Source organism: Pongo pygmaeus, chromosome 6 (assembly GCF_028885625.2).
Source record: "Pongo pygmaeus isolate AG05252 chromosome 6, NHGRI_mPonPyg2-v2.0_pri, whole genome shotgun sequence".
Classification (NCBI taxonomy): Eukaryota; Metazoa; Chordata; class Mammalia; order Primates; family Hominidae; genus Pongo; species Pongo pygmaeus.
The window spans coordinates 136132779-136153842 of NC_072379.2; the positions used below are offsets into that span (position 1 = coordinate 136132779).

The 21064-nt window shown below is 36.3% G+C and overlaps 1 pseudogene; it reads left to right on the forward strand.

Moving 5' to 3' along the window:
• The first annotated feature begins 9410 nt into the window (after positions 1–9410).
• Positions 9411–10013, forward strand: LOC129041595 (large ribosomal subunit protein eL18-like; annotated as a pseudogene).
• The last annotated feature ends 11051 nt before the right edge of the window (positions 10014–21064 follow it).

Consider the following 21064-nt stretch of genomic DNA (forward strand, 5'->3'; position numbering starts at 1 on the left):
AAAAAAAAAAAAAAAAAAAAAAAAAAAAAAAAAATTTAAGGTGCTACTGACAAAATGGAAATATACACCTGCAATATAATTTTGATAACAGTGAATTTAGTAGTTACCTTTATTATCATTATTATTTTATAAATTTTTTTATCATTTATAGGCATCATTTAATTTAATCATTTCAATAACTCTGTATTCCTATTTTACAAATGAAAGATATATAAATCTCAGTAAGCTTGTTCAAAGTCCTAGAGCTAGTAATTCTTGCACTACAGTTTGCACTAAGCTTGGATTGATTCCAAAGCCTATGTACTTAAAAATTATAATACTAAATTATAAAAGGATAAATATCCATTTACACAAAAATTCCTATAATCAACGAAAACCAAAAAAAAGTATGTTAGAAAGAAAAATGGGTGAAGTATAAAACAGATGACACCTTCTCTTTCTCTCTCTTTTAACCCCTTATTACTCATACATTGCCATATACATAAAAATTGGCACTAAATAGTAAAAAAAAAAGAAAATATTTACTAATCAAAAACAAAACATAAAAATTAGAAACAAGATATTACTTTTTACCTATCAATTTGGCAAAGATTAAGAAAACTGATTTATCTACTTTGAAGATAAAGTGAGGGAAATATCCTCCCTGGTACTTTTAATGGGAGTATAAATATGCATAAACCTTTGAAAAGTATTTTGGAAACATTTACCAATGTTTTAGTTGTATATATCCTTTGACTCAGAAGTCACATACAGGTACATTTCCTCAATTGCTGATCAGATAAGCATGCAAATTTGCAGATAATATGCAGATAATTCATCAAATTCAAATTGTTTCAAGAACTAGAAACAATTTGAATGTCCAGCATTATGGAATTGGTTAAATAGAATGCAGTCATGTATCCTGGTTTTCCTAGGACAATTCCAGTTCATGGCTCTTGTTTCATGATGACTGTAAATAGGGTTCCCTTTCACTCTCAAGTTGTCTCATTTTGAAAATTAAAGTATAAGATCAGCTTATTTAAATATTTTAAACAATACATTTCTCTATGGTCATTGAAAATGACAATGTAAATCTCTATCATCTGACATTAAATGTCTTATGTAACATAGTTTTGAATTAAAAAGACAGTGTATAAAACAGGTTACAAAATATAACTACTATAGTTTTAAATATGTATAAATGTGTATGCACACTCATGTATTAGATATTTATTACTATCATAAATTAATAACTGATTGGTGGGCTTCAGGCAGTTTTTTATTATTCATATTTTTATAGTTTGAACTTTTACAATAAACATACGTCATAATAAATACAATGAAGCTGTTTTCATTTGAGAAGAAAAGTAGGTCATGAACATGCAGATATCTGGTAAATCAGATAATATTAAAAAAAAGTAAGTTAAACAAATTTCTTTGTGCCCATTAGATATTAAAGCAAACTCTTCAAGTTAAAATACATTTAGTTTCAATATAAAATATTATTTTTATGAAAAGGCACAGAAGCTTATTAAATTCAATAAAAGTTAATCTTATTACTAATATTTAGTAAAGAGATATATGATGGATGGATAGATAGATAAATAGGTAGAGGACAGTTCCAGAATTAAGCTACTAAGTATTTAGATAGATAAATAGATAGAGGACAGTTCCAGAATTAAAGCTAGCAAGCACTTCTTCCAGGAGCAGTTTGGCTTTTCCCCTGTAGACTCTGCCTAGGCTGGTGTACCCTGTGGAGCATCAAACATGTGTGAAGGGGCCAGCTGTGGCAGATGCTACTCCAGGATGACTTGAAAGTAGGGCATCCTTAACCCATCTGAAGAGGGAAAATAGTGGCACGCAACAGTCTGCATAAGGGTTTTTCAGACACCTTCACGTGAATGAGAAACCTGCCTCTAACAGGACCTCAGATGTCTGATAGAGCTATGTGACACCAAGATAAGTAATGATGTCTGCAAGGTGGTAGAATAGGATAGTCCAGTACTCAGCACTTCACAAAAATATCAATTCGAACAACTATCAACACAAAATAACACCTTCACAAGAGCTAAGAAAACCAAGTGAAAGATTACAGCATCTGGGTGTAACAAATAAATAAGAAAAGACTGATTGAAGGGAATAAAAACAGTTTCTCATTTCCCACATTATTCTTTCACTCATCCCAGGCAGCATGGCTCAGATGCCTATTGCATGGGAAAGGAGAATGAAATGAGAACCAGATTTTCCTCTTACCCCAACACAAGCCCCACCTCAGTAAAACTCAGTAATAGGCAGATCCCCACAGCCTCGTACTCCAGGCTGGTATCTGAAGACTTAGAATCCATCCAGGTCAGGCTCAAGCACCTGTAAATCTTCACTTCAGGCTGGCTCTTAACATATAGGCTCTAAATTCACTGCTACAAACCAGGTGACAGGCTAGCCTGGCCATTGATCACACCATATTGTGTGAACAGAATCTCTGAATAAGCTGACTGATGAAGGGTTTTCTCTACTGAAGGCAACCTGTAAACACTGGAATAAGTACCCACTTTTTCAGATGTACAGACAGTAATGCATGATCATAAGAATCATGAATGATCAACAAAATGTAACACCGTCAAAGAAACATAACAAACCATCAGTAACCAACTCTAAAAATGGAGATGTAGAGACTGCCTGACAAATAATTCAAAATAATCCTACTGAAAAAGCTCAATGAGCTGCAAGAGAATACATATAGAGAACTACATGACGTCAGAAAAACAATACATAAACAAAATGAGAAGTAAAACAAAGAGATAGAAATCATTAAATTCTGGAGCTAGAGAACACAATAGGTAAACTAGGAAATTCCATTAAGATCTTCAACAGTAGACTCTCAAAAAGAAAGAATCAATGAACTTGAGATAGGTCATTTGAAATTACTCAGTAAGAGGAACAAAAACTAAAAATAAAAAATAATGAAGAAACTATAAGACACTGTCAAGAGAAACTATATACATGTGTTGGGTATTTCAGAAAGAACATAGAAAGAGGCGGAAAGTGTATCTAAAGAAAACTTTCCAAATCTGGAGAAATTAATATCTGATTCCATGAGGCCCAGAGAACCCCAAATATATTAAAAGATATGTTCACCTAGACATAATCAAATTCTCAAAAGACATAGAGTTTTGAAATTTATTCATATATATACATATATATGCGTGTGTATATATGTATATGTAATATATTCAAAAACTCCTCCATAAACCCTGCTGCCCCTTCCCATGCCACTGCTGGAAGAGAAACCATGGTTAACAATTTTCTGCTTTTAAATAGCCTTTAAAAATAACCCAGTTAAAGGGAATTAAATGTGTACTAGTAAATTTCTGAAGCCACAGCTCTGCTGTAGATAGCATACTATAATATTAAAAACCTTTACCTTTGTCTCTAGCTGTAAGATGATAGGCAAGCTTCTTAACCTCTTGTGTAAAACAGAAATAATGGTGCTTTACCCTCAATGGTAATTAAAATGCATTATCAGTTGCTTAGCATAGCACATAAATAGCGGTTAACTTTACTAGACTCCTGAACTCCATGAGAGAAGACCCCCCTTTATTTTGTTTACTATTGTGTACTGGCAAGTGCCTGGCATATGATAGTACTGTCTCAAATTTTAGTTGACTGCTGAATGTAGAATTATTGACCTTAAAGTTGTGAATTCTATTTTGTAAGCTTTTAAGCCTTTTCCCTTTGTCAAGTGTAATTCTCCTCACAAAAGAAACTTTGAAAAAGAATGTTATTGATGACATGACTTGCCATATTCACCTAATGTGTTTTAATGGATTTTGGAGTATCAAAATGTATGTCCTCAATATCTTAATGTTATTTTCCTCTACTCAAAACTAGAAAAGGTCCTCATTTTCAGCTCAAATCCAGACTCTATTCTGGCATTGAAATTTCCATCATCAAGCTATACCAAACATGTCACTTAGACCTTTCAAAGTCTCAGCAGAAATTCCTGCTTTGAAGACCTCATTCTTATCACTCCTGGTGCACACCCATTTTCACTCCCTAGTAACCAAATGTGAATAGAGCTCTTGACCCATCCCTTCTCACAATCAGCCCCACCTTGAGGTCAGGGTCTTTATTAATCTCCATCAGACCATGAGACTCAAGGGCTGGCAGTTTGTCTTTTTCCATCATTGCATTCCCAACCTTGTACAGTGTCCTTCATGAAATACACATTTAATGAATGAAATCTTGGATTTTTTTTTTTTTTAGACGGAGTCTCCCTCTGTTGCCCAGGCTGGATTGCAGTGGTGCAATCTCAGCTTATTACAACCTCCACCTCCTGGGCTCCAGTGATTCTCCTGCCTCAGCCTCCCGAGTAGCTGATACTACAGGCATGCGCCACCATGCCCGGCTACTTTTTGTATTTTTAGTAGAGACAGGATTTCACCATATTGTCCAGGCTGGTCCCGAACTCCTGAACTCAAGCAATCCCCTTGCCTTGGCCTCCCGAAGTACTGGAATTAAAGGAGTAAGCTACTGCACCCGACTGAAATCTTGAATGGTTAACTTTGGTTTCCTATGTGTCTTTTTTCTAACGAGCCTCTAAACACCTGTAATATTTCTTTTGAATCTCCCATAACATCACTAAGATTCACAATAAATATTTATTCAGTTAAAAAACAGAAGGAATTATTTATTTTCTTGGAGCTTTACTTTTGGCATTTCAAAGACCAGTGTGAGACCAATTGCTAAACACCAACTGCTACTAAATCTTCTAAAACTGCTTTAAACTACCGCTGCCTTCTGTCGTTTAGCTGTAGAATAGCTGAGAATTACAGTAGCTTTAATGGGAAGAGATAGTGAAATAACAAGAACTTTTTCTAAAGTGTCTGAACTACCATAGCTTTTTGTCCTGTACTTACTGTCAGTGCTTTGAAAATGGGGACAAGAAGAAATTTAACTGGCAGAAGAAGGATGGAGCTGAATTTTCTTGTAATATTGGATGCTTGACTTCTGTTTTGTCCATACACCAGATTTTTTCATTTATTTTATAGAAAATAGATGTAAGAAAGTATTAATATGGAAGAATATACAGAAACAAAGCCAAAGTAAAGGCTTGGGGTTTGCCTGTCTTTTATTACATTATTTTTACAATTTAAACTTGTTTTCCTGACAACTTTTAAATGGAAAAAGACTGAAGGACAGCTGTAAAAGTCACTAGTTCTACAAATCAGAAATACATCTGTGCTCCATAAAACATCTGTCTTTTAAAGTTTTATCTTGAAATTTTGATATTTAGTTCTATTATTTATAATTAAAAGAAATAACATCTTCAAGTATTTTGATGGTAAATAGTATATTTTAAAATATAAATCAAGTAAGGTCATAGCTTTGAATAAGCAAAAATTCTCATCATAATGCAAATGTTAAAATTACTTTCAAAACTAAACATAAAAAAACTAAAAAGTTCATCTTATAGCAATAAACTTGTATCTGGATTACTTGATATCTAACTTAGCCTAGTTGTAATACTAAACAATCCACTTTTTCTTTTGATGACAGTGTTTAACATTCTTTCACTCATACTGAAATCAAAAACATCACTGATATAGTCATATCCACTCTACTATATCCATCTTTGCTCTAAAATTTTATGATCATATAGTTCTATTGAACAAATGGCTTTATTGCTACCTATGGTTCTTTGCTCAGTGTAAAAAGAAAAAATATAACTTGCATTATAACATTTATACCCTGTGAGTCCTAGCTGATATATGGTACATATACAAATGTCTATACTCAATGTTTCTACTTGCAAGATGAATGAGCAGTAAACATAGATGTTGCATGACTCGTTTAACCAGAAACGTCAAAAACTGACAAGCAGAAGGCTGACATCAACCTCCATAATGAAAAATCATGATTATTTAATCAATCGTTGTCAGCTTTTTAATGCTTAATTGCTGTGATTCCTTTCTCTTTCTAAATAAATATTCACTTTTATACCTAATTGATACTCATAATTTGGTATTCAAACCTAAAATGATCCTTAAGATTGCAAAAGCTCTAGGCCCCTTGAAACCTGGATTCTTTCTTGTGAGCAGTGATTGCCTTCATTTCTACTAATATGTTTATGAGATCATGAGAAACAGTGTACACATTCACAACACAGTAAAACTGAAACCACAGATTTTTCCCACTGTTCTTGTAATTAATGAAACATATGACTTGTTACAAACTGCCACAAAATTACTAGAAAGAATACAAGATTTTCTGAGTAATCTGAGACAACGTTAATACGCTGTCACCTTGTTTACCCCCTTGAATCAATAATCCCCAGAAAGTGAGTCAAAAATTTCCTTATCTCATGAGTACTTTGTTTCCAGGCTATTTGACTGTCATTCACCATCTTATCTGGCCAAGATCTCTCTTTCAGCTAGTGGGATACAATTTCCAGAAAACAATTAATCTGGATGTAAGGGGAATATGGATGACATATTTTGAGGAATCTTCAAGAGCATCAGGAACAGCCCTGGCATTGGGGTGTTCAGAGTGCACTTGATCCATTAGAGCAGAGAATCTAAACCCAGGGGAACCAGAGATCTATAGTATACAAGATCATATAAGACTGTATGCAAAATTTGGAATGCACATTAGTGAGTACTTCGTTTGTTTTTTCATTGAGATAACTGAGATCCAAAAAGTTTATGAACCTCCAATATGGAAAACAAACACACACAAGAACATAAGCTACAGTAGACAAGTTATAGTAAGATAGTAAGGAGGTAGTAAGATAAGGAGGTAGAGTCTAAGATAAGGAGGTAGAGTCTAAGGAGGTAGTAAGATAAGGAGGTAGAGTCTAAGGCCAAAACATCCTGGGTTATGATCCTGGCTCTCCCACTTACCAGCCATGTGGTATCCAAAGGTTACTGGGACTCCTTATTCCTAAATTTTCTTATCTGTAAAATAGGGAAAATATTAGTATCTACCTAATAGGGCTTTTGGGAGGATCAAATGAATGAAAATATGTAAAGTCTTGGAACAATGCCTAGAATATGGTGAACGCTATGTATATGTTAGCTATTATTATTATAAAATTCCGTTAGGCACTTGGAACAGAGTTTGAAACTTCAGGCTTCCAACTATGAAGCAAAAAAAAAAAAAAAAAAAAAAAAAAAAATGCCTTTTAGAGATAAGATAGAGAGAAGGCATTTTGTACCTGGAAAAAAAATGTGTCTGGAAAATAACTCTTATTTCTTTTTTTTTTTTTTGAGACGGAGTCTCGCTCTATCCCCTAGGCTTGAGTGCAGTGGTGCGATCTCGGCTCACTGCAAGCTCCGCCTCCCGGGTTCACGCCATTCTCCCGCCTCAGCCTCCTGAGTAGCTGGGACTACAGGCGCCCGCCAAGACGCCCGGCTAATTTTTTGTATTTTTAGTAGAGACGGGGTTTCACGGTGTTAGCCAGGATGGTCTCGGTCTCCTGACCTCGTGATCCGCCCGTCTCGGCCTCCCAAAGTGCTGGGATTACGGGCGTGAGCCACGGCGCCCGGCCTAATAACTCTTATTTCTAGAAGAAGGAATGGAAAATTTAAATATCTACTATTGCATGGAGTCTATAAAAATATTGAGGTTTTTAAAAGTGGATTTCAACTTAGAGAATTTTATAGAAAGAGTAACCTCTACAAATTTATGTGCATCCTGAAACACACACACACACAACTACAAAGCAGTCTACTTCTCTGAAATTAAATAAAAATACTTTTATGAAACAAGTAAGAAAACCAAAAAGAGAGCAAAGGCTAGTTCAAGGATATAACAAGGTACAATGGATGAGAGACACGTGGGATAAGAAATAATTTCATAGAAATTGAAAACACAGCTGAAAAGACAAATATCAATCTTCTTTGGCAGCAATAAGAAGCAGAATTGGCATTGTAGAATATTGAGTTGGTGACATACTGGTCAAACTTGACAAGTTGCGCATAAGCCAGAGGGAAAGAGAAAACAATGAAGAACACAACAGATAATGAGAAGAAATAAGAAAAATGCAAACTAAGGATAACAGTTGTTCCTCAATATGCAAAAAAGAATGGAGTCTAAAACAATAATAAAAAAACACAATTGCTATTTCCTTAGCTAAAAATCAAACAAACAATTAGAAAAATATAAATGTGTCTGGGTGTGGTGCCTCACACCTGTAATCCTAGCACTTTGGGAGGCAGAGGTGGGTAGATCACCTGAGGTCAGGAGTTTGAGACCAGCCTGGCCAACATGGTGAAACCCCATCTCTACTAAAAATACAAAAATTAGCAGGGTGTGGCAGCGGGCACCTATAATCCCAGCTACTCTGGAGGCTGAGGCAGGAGAATCGCTTGAATCCGGGGAGGCAGAGGTAGCAGTGAGCCGAGATCACACCACTGCACTCCAGCCTGCACTGCACTGCACTGCACACCACTTTCACTCCAGGGTGAAAGAGTGAAACTCCGTTTCAAAAAAAAAAAAAAAGAAAGAAAAGAAAAACATAAATGTTCTCTATGGAGAACGCTATGGAGGTTCCTCAAAACAACTAAAAATAGAACTATCATGTGATCCAGGATTCTCACTTCTAGGTATATATCCCCCCCAAAATAAAATCAATATATTGAAGAGATATCTGCACTCTCATGTTCATTGCAGCACTTTCACAATAGCCAAGATTTGGAATCAACTTAAGTGTCCATCGACAGATGAATGATAAACAAAATACAGTCTTTATCCACAATGGACTATTGTTCAGCAATAAAAAGAATAAAATCCTGTTATTTGCAAAAACATGGATGAGACTAGAGGATATTGTGTGAAGTGAAAAAAAGCCAGGCACAGAAACACACACTTCACATGTTCTCACTTATTTGTGGGAGCTAAAAATTAAAACAATTGAACTCATGGAGATAGAGAGTAGAATGATAGTTACCAAAGACTGGGAAGGGTAGTAGGGGAAAAGGACTCGGGGAGTGGGGATGATTACTGGGTGCAAAACTAAAGTTATAGTATTTGGTAGCACAACTGAGTGACTGCAGTCAACAGTAATTTACTACATATTTATAAATACCTAAAAGAGTAGAATTGTAATGTTCCTATCACAAAGAAATGATAAATACTTGAGGCGATGGTTGCCCCAATTACCCTGATGTGATTTTTACACACTGTATGCCTATATCAAAACATCACATGTACCACGTAAATATATATACCTACTATGTACCCATAATAACTAAAAATAAAACATTAAAAAAATGTAAAAATGAAGGGGGATCATCACATGCCAGATTAACTCAGTGAAAAGAAATCCACACTTTAATCTATGTAACTTTTTTCTTTTAGTTACAGGGCAAAAGAGAAACTCCTATCCGTGCTCAAGGGAAAAAATAGTAACACACAAAACAGAAGGCGCCATCATGGGAGTTGACATCCCCACAACAAGGACTGATAGGTTCAGCGCAAGGAGCCCCAGAGCCAGGATATTGGTCTACCTGAGGCTGTTGGTCAAACTGTACAGGTTTCTGGTCAGAGGGAACAACTCCACATTCAACCAGGTTGTGCTGAAGAGGTTGTTTATGAGTCGCACCAACGGACCACCTCTGTCCCTTTACCGGATGATCCGTAAGATAAAGCTTCCTGACCGGGAAAACAGAAAGGCTGTGGCTGTGGGGACCATAACAGATGACGTACGGGTTCAGGAGGTGCCCAAACTGAAGGTGTGTGCACTGCGCATGACCAGTCGGGCCAGCAGCGGCATCCTCGGGGCTGGGGGCAAGATCCTCACTTTTGACCAGCTGGCCCCTGACGCCCCCAAAGGCTGTGGCACCGTCCTGCTCTCTGGTCCTCGCAAGGGCCGAGAGGTGTACCGGCATTTTGGCAAGGCACCGGGAACCCGGCACAGCCACACCAAACCATACATCCGCTCCAAGGGCCGGAAGTTCGAGCGCACCAGAGGCCGACTGGCCAGCCGAGGCTACAAAAACTATAGATCCTATCCTTTTATTAAAGATTTTGGATGATGAAATAAAAGAAAAGAAAAGAAAAAGAAAATATTAAAAATAGAAAATCTAGCTATGTTGAAAACAACAAAATCTGATTTTACTTGCACTACTGCTATAGTGTCAGGAAACAACAAAGCAAACTCAATAGCCATTTGAATGCAGTAAAACTGTGTATTCGGAAACCCCAGGTGAATTAACAGAAAATTTACTAGAGAAACAAGGAGAATTCAGAAACTAAAAGGGCTGTAGCATGTCTTCCCCAGGTTTATGCTGTTTTAGTTACATTATTCTGTAAACTGGTTAGTGCACCTACAGAATTATTCAATTTGGTTATGGTTTTTGTGTTAGCCACGGCTTAAAATTATCCAATTCCTCTTCGCACTACCCATCTCCTTTAGTCATATTAAGTAATGAAAATTAAGGAACATTTATTTACGAGTCCTTGGTATGTTGGCAAAGACTGATCATACAAAAAAAAAAACACCTCTTTTGCTCAAAAAATAAAAAAAGCTTTGATAAATTGCAAAATGCAGACATTATCATGCAATAAGCTTTGATAACTTAGAAAATAAACCTAGAAATTAAACCAAGATTGAAACAAAAATAACCAAAATATCTGGAAGGTAAATTACTGCACAGGAACTCTTGTAATACTTCAAGGATTCAAATGTAGACTGATAATATGAACTGTACAAAGAGAAAAATGTCCCTAACTGTTTCACGCTCAAGGGAATGTTTCCTTCTGGCCAGCCACCAACTTCCATACATCCTTCTCTTCTCAGGGATCAGATGGCTCTGCCGGGATGCCTTCCTTGTCTTTCTGCCAGCTTAGTGATTGATTATCTATCTTTATTACCAAGTCAATCTGTACACTGAATGTGGAATGGATTCAGCAGTCAAAGGAAGAAGTGGAAAAACAAGATATGATACGGCTTAGGTAAAAATCCGTTTTAAGCAGCAGCATCCTAAGTCTATAGCAATCCCACTTGGCTGTACAAAGAGGTGAGCTCTTGTTTTGCATGCAAATGCAGAGTGCTCTCAAATGCTAGAAATATGTTTTTTACAGAGAGAGATATCAGCAGCCAAGTCACCCTCTTCAAAAATATCCCCCCAAAACAATAAATTAAATGGTTACGTTAAGAGAAACAGATAATTTCCCTCTGTCCCTTCCAAAATGGAATGTTATGGTGTGGCCCCTATGACTGAACACCTAGAGGAGTAGCAGTCCGAGAGACAGGATAGGACTGGATACCCATATAACCTGGGAATAAAGCTAGAAAACTGGTTGTGTTTTTTCCAAAGAAGCGAAGCAGCTGTAGAATATTCAAGTCCAGTCAAAATCTAAGCTCAGAAATCAGCCAGGAAAATAAAACTGTATTAACGTCACATAACTAGAAAAAAACTGTTGGCAAAAGAGAAGATTTTAGATCTCCATTATAGGCCCAAAATGGCTGTTTCCTACTCCTAAGCAAACAGTGACATTTGGTCTATTAAGAAAAAATGTAGGCCTTGAGATAAAACAGGATGTAGGGAAGAATTTTTGCATTTTTGTTGTTCCTTCTACTTCTTTATGAATATGAGATGGGGAAACTTAAAGAGGAAGAGCCCAGGAAGGGTTTGGGGGAGAAAGAAATGTATGGAATGCCAGAATAAGATTTGGGAGAAGAGAATGTGTTGCAGGACGATAAATACTTTGAAGGTTTTCTGTTGTTTTCATTCTAAAGGGTGACATTCCAAATAAGAACAAAAATGAGCAATGGAGCTAAAGAAATCCTACCAGACAGGTAAACTGTGGCTATCGCAGGTGCTCTTCCTTTGTTCTGTTTTAGTGCTTCACGCTTATTCGTTAACACATTGTAATGTAATTGTTTGAAGGTGTGTGTCTATTTTCATTAGACTCAGAGACTCAGAGGCGGGTCACCTGCTTGTCTCTTCGTTGTGCAACTTCCTCATGAAAATTACTGGTCATAAATATTGTCATATGTATCCTCAAACCTCCAACTAACAGCAGAAATCCCCTGCAAGCTCTTAACTGAGACACCTTTGAATAGCTTCAGTGGCTATTCAAGTGGCCAAGAGCTCATTACCTATACAGATAATTTGGGTGATTTAATGGATTAACTCAACTACTCAATTGGGTAATTCAAATTATTACAATATACTAAACAAAATTCCCTTTCCTCCAGTGGTTTTATCACACAAAGCTAAATGGAATATACCTACTTTGCAGTGTCTCTTTAAAATCTAACTTCTGCTAGCATATATCCTCTTTGTCATCATTATTATAAACAATTTATAGATGCAGAAACTGAGGCTGAAAAACATTAAACGCCTTACCCAAGGTCAGATTGCCAGGGTTCATGGCTGTTCTGGGACTTAAACTCAGATCTCTTTTATTTCATAATTTATGAACATAAACACTATGCTGTCCTGAAAATAACTACATTTTCTTTAAAAGCATCTTTTTATAAGTGGCTTCGACAGCACTATAAATCTCAAAATTCTTTCTCCATATACCATTTAATTTGTCAGTTTCTCCCTCAAAATGTGGCCCTGAAATTAATACAATGTTGTCAGTTAAAGACAGAGTTCAGGGGGATTATCACCAAATTTGGTTTGGACCCCAGAAATCCATCTTAGTAAACTAAAATTGTGTGGGTGTTACCAAACTTGTATTTTGTGATAAACAAAAGTTTCAGATTATTTTTATATAAATTTCTTCAAAGAAAGGTCTTCCCAATCTAGTTATAAAATTTATTGTTCTAACTAAAATGCAAGATCATTTATCTTTGTTAAATGTCATCATTTTGTATTAAGCCTGCACAATCATTTTAAAATTTGATTGTGACATCTATCATATTAGCTAGCCTCCGAATTTTACGTCATCTGCAAATTTGATAACCATGTTTTCTAAGCATTAAGTCATGTCATTGCTATAATATTAAAAGGACAAGATAAATCAGAGAGGTTACAAATATTCTGTTAGAAATGCCCCTGAGTACAAAAAGAACTAAACTTGTCTGGAAAAATTGCTCAAATTTGTAGGACGGTAATCCAGACAATACTTCGCCATATTATTAACCAAGAAACAAGAGTAACCTTTAGTTAAATGCTGTGTAGAAATCATCATACCCTACATGTCAACCCTTTCAAAACAGAATAATTTGTTCTTACGTATTCTTAATTAATAAACCCATATTGGCTCCTGCTCACATCATCTTTTCTACAGGCTCAGAAAACACAGGGTTAATAATACACCCTGAAGTTTTCAGGGAGCAAATATCATGTGCTTGGGGATCTTGTTTCTGAGAAAGGAAAACACAGGTCTTTCAGTGGAAGATACAGTGAAAACACGCTAATATTCTTTGTGGTTCCACTTTTTTTGTTTGTTTGTTTGTTTTTGTTGTTGTTGTTTTGAGATGGAGTCTCTCTCTGTCACCCAGGCTGGAGTGCAGAGGCACGATCTCGGCTCACTGCAAGCTCCACCTCCCGGGTTCACGCCATTCTCCTGCCTCAGCCTCCCGAGTTGCTGGGACTACAGGCGCCCGCCACCACGCCTGGCTAATTTTTTGTATTTTTAGTAGAGACGGGGTTTCACCGTGTTAGCCAGGATGGTCTCAATCTCCTGACCTCGTGATCCGCCCATCTCGGCCTCCCAAAGTGCTGGGATTACAGGCGCGAGCCACCACGCCTGGCAGGTACCATGTTTTTTAGTATTACATGGTGGTCTTTCATTTTCGTCAACAGACACACCCTGACCATTTTATCAACTTCACAATAATGTGTGCCTATCTTTTATGTTTGAATATTTTGAAAGTTCTCATTGTGTTACACATGTACAATGTAAGGGTGTTATGAAACCAGAAGACCGACTATATAGAACTGGCATAGAAACAGTCTAAATTCCTTAATATTGCCAAAGCAAGTTGCCATTCAAAATACATCTTGTTATTTCAAACCTTCCTAATAATTTACTATACTGGCCTAATCTTCAAAAAGATAAACGCATCATCCTATAGTACTTTATTTTAAAATCTATCTCCTCTTACAATAAGGATTTTTTAAAAGTTTTCCAATCAAAATCGTAGATTTAACCCAATATTATATTTGAACTCTTATTCAGTGAGCCTTTGTTTCAGCAGGCAGATGTGTGTAAGTCCTCATTTTACATTTTATGATTTTTATTGATTTTGACCTTGCATGATTTAGCTATTTCAGTCTGTCTTTTGTTTCTTTTGAAATAGGAATTGGCCTTCTCTGAACCTTCTCTGGATCTCCAAGGTTTTGCACGTTTCTTAGGTATGTTAATTAGGCATTCTTGAAGTGTTGTCCCAGTGGGGATGACTTAGGTCATTTGAGTCTTCGCCATGCAATGGGAACGTGAATCTTACTGCAGTTCCGTCAGGTTCCACATGATGGTGGCCTTGTCTCCGCAAACCGGACTTCAGGTCCCTGTGTGCTAAGTTTATTGGCCTCAATTTCAAGCTCTGGTAATAAAGCAGCTGTCAACTTGCCAGAGCCCCTGTGAAACAGCTGGGATTCTCAACTTGGGCTACATCCAACACCTGTGGCTAAGATACAGGGATTGTGAGAGAGAGGACGCTTGCCGAAAAGCAATGGGACTGTCTGAACATTCTCAAATTCTAATTTACTCAAGCATGTTTGGTTTTGAGTTTTACTTTTCTGTAGAATATTTTCCTAAAACAATTCGAATGTTGGGGATGGAGGATTGAGGTGCATAGTGAAAATTTAAATAATGCTGTGTTCTATACTGTGCTTATTAGGCTTTACTTCTAATCATTTACCTGTCTCTAGAGCTGTGCTTTCCGATACAGCCAACAAGCCACATGTTGCTCCTGAATACTTAAGATCTAGTCTGAATTGAGATCAGCAGTAAGTGTAAAATACACATGGAATTTCAAAGATTAAATATGAAAAAGATTATGTAAAAATTATACTTTAATATGAAAACATAATACTCTAGATATATTGGGTTAAATATATTACTAAAATTTATTTCACCTGTTACTTGTTATTTTTTTTAAAGTGGCTACTAGAAATTTTTAAATTATAGGTTACTCTCTTTGGTGGCTCACATTATATTTCTGTTGAACTGAGCTGGTCTAGAAGACTTGATGATGTTCACTAAACACTGAGAGTTCTTGTATTCCTTTGCAATATTTTTCTCATGAAATCTCTCAATTCCTTAGTGTAGTTATCAGATGTACCCCAGAATCTGAATTTTCAGGAAGTGTTGGAGGATACATTTTAGAAGGCTCCCAAAGAAAGCTTCATGATTATAACTGATCATCAGAATTATATGGAGAAAGCATTATAATTTATTTATGATTCCCTCTACAGATATGTTGATTCAATAAATGTGGGTTGTTGATATTTTGCTCTGTGTTTTTCTTTCTCTTTTCCTTCCTCTCCTATAGCTTTACCAATAAAGTAGGAGTGATATCCATGTAGGGAAATACTCTGTTGCCTGAAGAAACTGATGCGAAAGGAACATGATTATTAGGGGGTTACCAAGAGATATGGGTTGTTCTGGTGTTTCAGAGTAGGGCGTGTTCAATTATTTAATCAGAACATGGACGTAAATGAAAAATGAATCAATTCACCCTATGGTGTGAGAGGTTGATATATAACTATGAAAATTACATGGAATTTCTTCTTAATATTTTATTACCCCATAATTAAAAATTACATATATTGGACACACTTTAGATTGGAGAGCCATCAAGCCTTTCCCTCCATTACTTAAATACATCTTGTCTATATTTTGAAGCTGATGATTCTTCATTTAACATGTTTTCTTAGGAAAGAGGCCCCTGAAGAAGTAAAATGCATGAATGTGAAGTAGCCAACAGATTTGATGGGGTAGTTGGGGCACTTCTAAGTATCGCCTGAAGAAGAGGTGCTGGAATTCATTAGAAAAAACAGAGTTTAATAGGAAAGTATAAATATTTAGCAGAACTAAATTGAAATTCTGCTAAATATTTATACTTTTCTATTAAACCTCTATAAATTGATTTATATTCAATTCAATTGATTGATATTGATTTATATATTGATCCAGTCATTACCTTACCTGGCCATTCACCATATGGGTGCCTACATATGTGTCAGATGTTAAGGATAAAGCAAAAAAAAAATTAAAACGGTCTCTGCCTCCATAGATGAGCAAGGTCTCTCACACAAAAAATGCTCTTTAACCAGAAGATTGCCAGATGAAGGACATTTAGAATACTGTCTTCACTGTTGAAATACATAGTTTTAAATCCAGAAAACAATATAATATAAAAAGCTAATAATAACTATGCTAACTAATACTTTTTAAACACCTACTAGCTATCACAAGTAGTGCTAATTGCTTTCCATAGATTATTTCTCAGGAATTGCTTAGGAGAGGTAATATTATTGTCACTATTTTTGCTTATAGAAAAACTTAGGTTCATTGAGGTTAAGTTCAAAGTCACACAAGAATTACAACAGCTTGGATGTTAATGCAAGTTTTCTTGTGACACTATTCCCAAATCCATTGAAGACTGTACAAAGAAAATACATTTGCTTGGCTTTATAAAAAGAAAACATATTAATCATCCAACATGGAGCCTCACCAAGGATCAGAGCAAAAGTTTCCTTACCTTGTGAGGTAATGGGATTGACATCACAAAGAATGAAAAAAAGAAATTATTGTCATTTTTTGCATGTATTTTTCAGGAGTTGAGTTACTTCCAAATTATAGGTCACAGAACCAAATACAACTTTACAATATATATGTGTCCCACAACTTTAATCTAAAGTCAAAAATGTGAAGTCAACAGCAAAGTTTTTATTATTCCACTCTTCCCTTTCTGTACCTCTATTCTGGTGTCAGTATTATTTTCTGTTTCAAGAAGGGAAAATCATACAATGCAGGCTGGTCCAGGAACCTTGGCAAGAAAGGCAAACGTATTCAGTACTGAATCCTGGTAAATAGACAAGGGTAGAACATTCTAGAACAAGTTTAATTGTAACAATCTCCAAGCTAAACTGACTATAATGTCTAAGACTGTAAGAGTGCACTCGATTGGGAGGACATTGGTTATTCCAAGCATAATTCATTGCATCATGTATATTCTTCAAACTCTGCTTCATAAACTGGGAGAGAACAAAGCAATTGCATGGAAGACAAATGTTCCCCAAGGGAATTACACTTTTTATTTTCAGTATACAATAGATATGGACAGGGTGATATTCTTTGACTATAGTGCTGGGCTTATATCTACTTTACTAATTGCAATGTGTACTTGTATAGTTAGACGTTTGCTCAATCAGTACGCCCACCCAACATCCCTGAATGACACAAAACCCCATTTGTTCTAAACCAATATTGTAAGTAACAAAATTGCATTTACAGCTACTAATTCCTGGCCCAAAGCCACATTGTTCTAGTTCAATTGTTCAAAGATATGTCCTGATATCATTATTTTTTTGTTTGAAATATTTGCTTGTTTTTGTTCTCTAGGTAATCACAATGTTCTATTCTGTTTAAAGACCTCAGGTTAAGACAATAAAGAAAAATATATTTTAAAGTTATTTAGGTAAAAACTAATTTTCTTTTTTTTCTTTTTTTTTGTTTTGTTTTGCTTTTGTTTTTGTTTTTGTTTTTGAGACGGAGTCTCACTCTGTCGCCCAGGCTGGAGTGCAGTGGCGCGATCTCGGCTCACTGCAAGCTATGCCTCCCAGGGTTCTTGCTATTCTCCTGCCTCAGCCTCCCGAGTAGCTGGGACTACAGATGCCTGCAACCACACCCGGCTAATTTTTTGTATTTTTAGTGGAGATGGGGTTTCACCATGTTAGCCAGGATGGTCTCAATCTCCTGATTTCATGATCTGCCCGCCTTGGGATAAAAACTAATTTTCTATTGCTTGAGGATCTACAGTTTACAGGGCAAACTGACCACATATATGGTCGAGCCTCATTCACAAACTCTGTGTGTGCGAATTTGTCTACTCCCTAAAATTTATTTGTGACCTGAAAATAAATAATTGCAGCACTTTCACAGTCATTCATAGATGTGCATGCTCAATGTAGTGAAAAGTTTGGGTGGCCCAACATAAAGTTCCCAACTGTGGTAGAAAAAGGTGATGCTTTGCTTTCATGTTTTATCTCTTCTAATAAAAACATGTCCTTTTTCACAGCATATTTAGAGCTACATTTTTCACCTGATTGAGTTTTTTCTTGGTGAATTCACTGTTTAAATGGTCCCCTAGTATAGTGCTGAACTGCTTGCTGTCTCGTGTTCTTAAGCACAAGAAGTTTTGATGTGCCTTCTGGAGAAAATATGTGTGTTAGATATTCTTTGTTCAAGCGTGAGCTGTAGTAATCATTGAATCTGAGTTCAATGTTAATGAATCACAATCCATATCGAAGAAGGTGTCTTTAAACAGAAACAAACATAAAACAAGGTTATTTATAGATTGATTGATGAAAATATTGTGAACAGAGGCTCACAGTAACGTGTCTCTATAATTCTTCTGGGAGCAATGGCTTAGTATCCACTAATTCAGTGTCGATGGCACCTTTACAGCACATAAATACCACAAATAATAAGAATTGGCTGCATGCATCTCTCTATAGAAATTTGTTTTAATATAACAGATAATTATATTTTTAAAAACACATCTAAGATTATATTGGAGGCTACTTCAGTTTCCTAATATTTAATCGATAAATAGTATTTTAAAAGAAAAAAGAAAACTACACAATAGCATTCCTCAGCATAATTTGATCAAGATTATGCTCAAACGTGGAGAGATGGAGTAAAGATAGTGGAACAGAAGGCTCCACCCGTTATCCCACCTAAAAGGACACCAATTTAACAGTTATCCAAATAAGCAAAGCACCTTCATAAGAATCAAAAATCAAATTGAAAGCAATATCTGCTTTTAACTTTGTATCACTGAAAAAGGCACTAAAGAGGTAGAAAAAACAGCCTTGAATCGCTGACACCACTCTACCACAACCCCTGGCAATTGCAGGTGGTGCCGAGTGTCTCTGGGTGCTGGGGGAGGGAGAGCACAGCAATGTGAGGCATTGAACTCAGTGCTATCATATTAATATTGGAGCAGAAAGGAAAACTGGATCAAATTCAGCTGACGCCCTCCCCAGGAGGGCACATTTAAATCAGCCTTAGCTAGAGGGGAATTGCTGATCCCAGGGGTCCAAACTTGAGTTACCACAAACCTTGCCACCAAGGGTGAAAGGGCTCTGGGTCTCTAAGTAAACTTAAAAGGCAGTACAGGTCACAAAGACTGCAACTCTTAGGTGAATCCTAGGTCTAAACTGGGCCCAGAGACAGTGGACTGGGGGTGAGGGGTGGGGGTACACGACCTACTGAGACACTAGCTAGGGCAACTAAGGGCATTCTGATGTCACCCCTCACCTAACCCTAGCTGCACAACTTGTGGCTCCAAAGAGACCCCATTCCTCTGCTTTAGAAGAGGAGAAGGAAGAGTGGGGAGGACTTTTTCTAGAATTTTGGGTACCAGATTAGCCACAGCAGGATAGGACAGCAGCCAGAGCTGTGAGGCTCCCGTTCTAAGCCCTAGCTCCAAGATGACATTTCTAGATACATCCTGGGCCGGAATAAAACCTACCACCTTGAAGGGAAGGACACAGTCTTGGCAATATCCATCACCTGCTAACTGAAGAGCCCTTGGGCCTTGAATTAAAAGCAGCAGTATCCAGGTTCTACACCAGGGGTCTTGGGTGCCTCTCTAAGACTTGCTGGCTTCAAGTACTGGGTCCATCACAGTGGGTAGAGCACCAAGCAGGTCTTTGAGGTAACTGATTCTAGGACTTGACTCTCGGATGGCATTTCTGGACTTGCCTTGGGCCAGAAGGGAGCCCACTACCCTGAAATGGAAATTAGACAATATACTTCTGAATGACTAGTGGGCCAATGAAGACATTAAGAAGGAAATTGAAAAATTTCTTGAAATAAATTATAATGAAAACATAACACACCAAAACTAGTGGGATACAACAAAAGCAGTACTAAAAATGAAGTTTATAGCTATAAGTGCCTACATTAAAAAAGAGGAGAAACTTCAAATAAAAATCTAACAATGCATATTAAAGAACTAGAAAAGCAAGAACAAACCAAATCCAAAATTAGTAGAAGAAAATAAATAATAAAGATGAGAGCAGAAATAAATGACATTAAAGTAAAGAAAACAATACAAAAGATCAAGGAAACAAAAAGCTGTTTTTTGAAAAGTTAAACACAATTGACAAAAATTTAACCAGACTGGCTAAGACAAAAAAGAGAGAAAATCCAAATAAATAAGATCATAAATGCAAAAAGAGACATTACAACTAATACTGGAGAAATTCAAAGGATCATTAGTAGCTACTATGAGCAACAATTTGCCAATAAATTGGAAAATCTAGGAGAAATAGACAAATTACTAAACACATACAGCCTACCAAGATTGAACCAGGAAGAAATCCAAAACCTGAACAGATCAATAACAAGTAAGTGAATTGAAGCCATAATAAAAAGTCTCCCAGTAAAGAAAAGCCCAGGACCTGATGGCTTTGCTGCTGAAGTCTACCAAACATTTAAAAAAGAACTAAAACCATTCCTACCCAAACTACTCTGAAAAATAGAGAAGGTAAATACTTCCAAACTCATTCTGCAAGGTCAGTATTACCTTGATACCAAAACCAGACAAATATACATCAAAAAAAGAAAAAATCCAAGCCAAGATATCTGAAGAATATTGATGCAAAAATCCTCAACAAAATATGAGCAAACCAAATTCAACAATACATCAGAAAGATCATTTATCATGACCAAGTGGAATTTGTCCCTGGGATGCAAGGATGGTTCAACATACACAAATCAAGCAATATGATACATCATATCAACAGAATGAAGGATAAAAACCATACGATTATTTCAATTAATGCTGAAAAAGCATTTGATAAAATACAACTTTCTTTCATCATAAAAACCCTAAAAAATAGATATAGAAGGAATGTACCTCAACATAATAAAAGCCATACATGTCAGA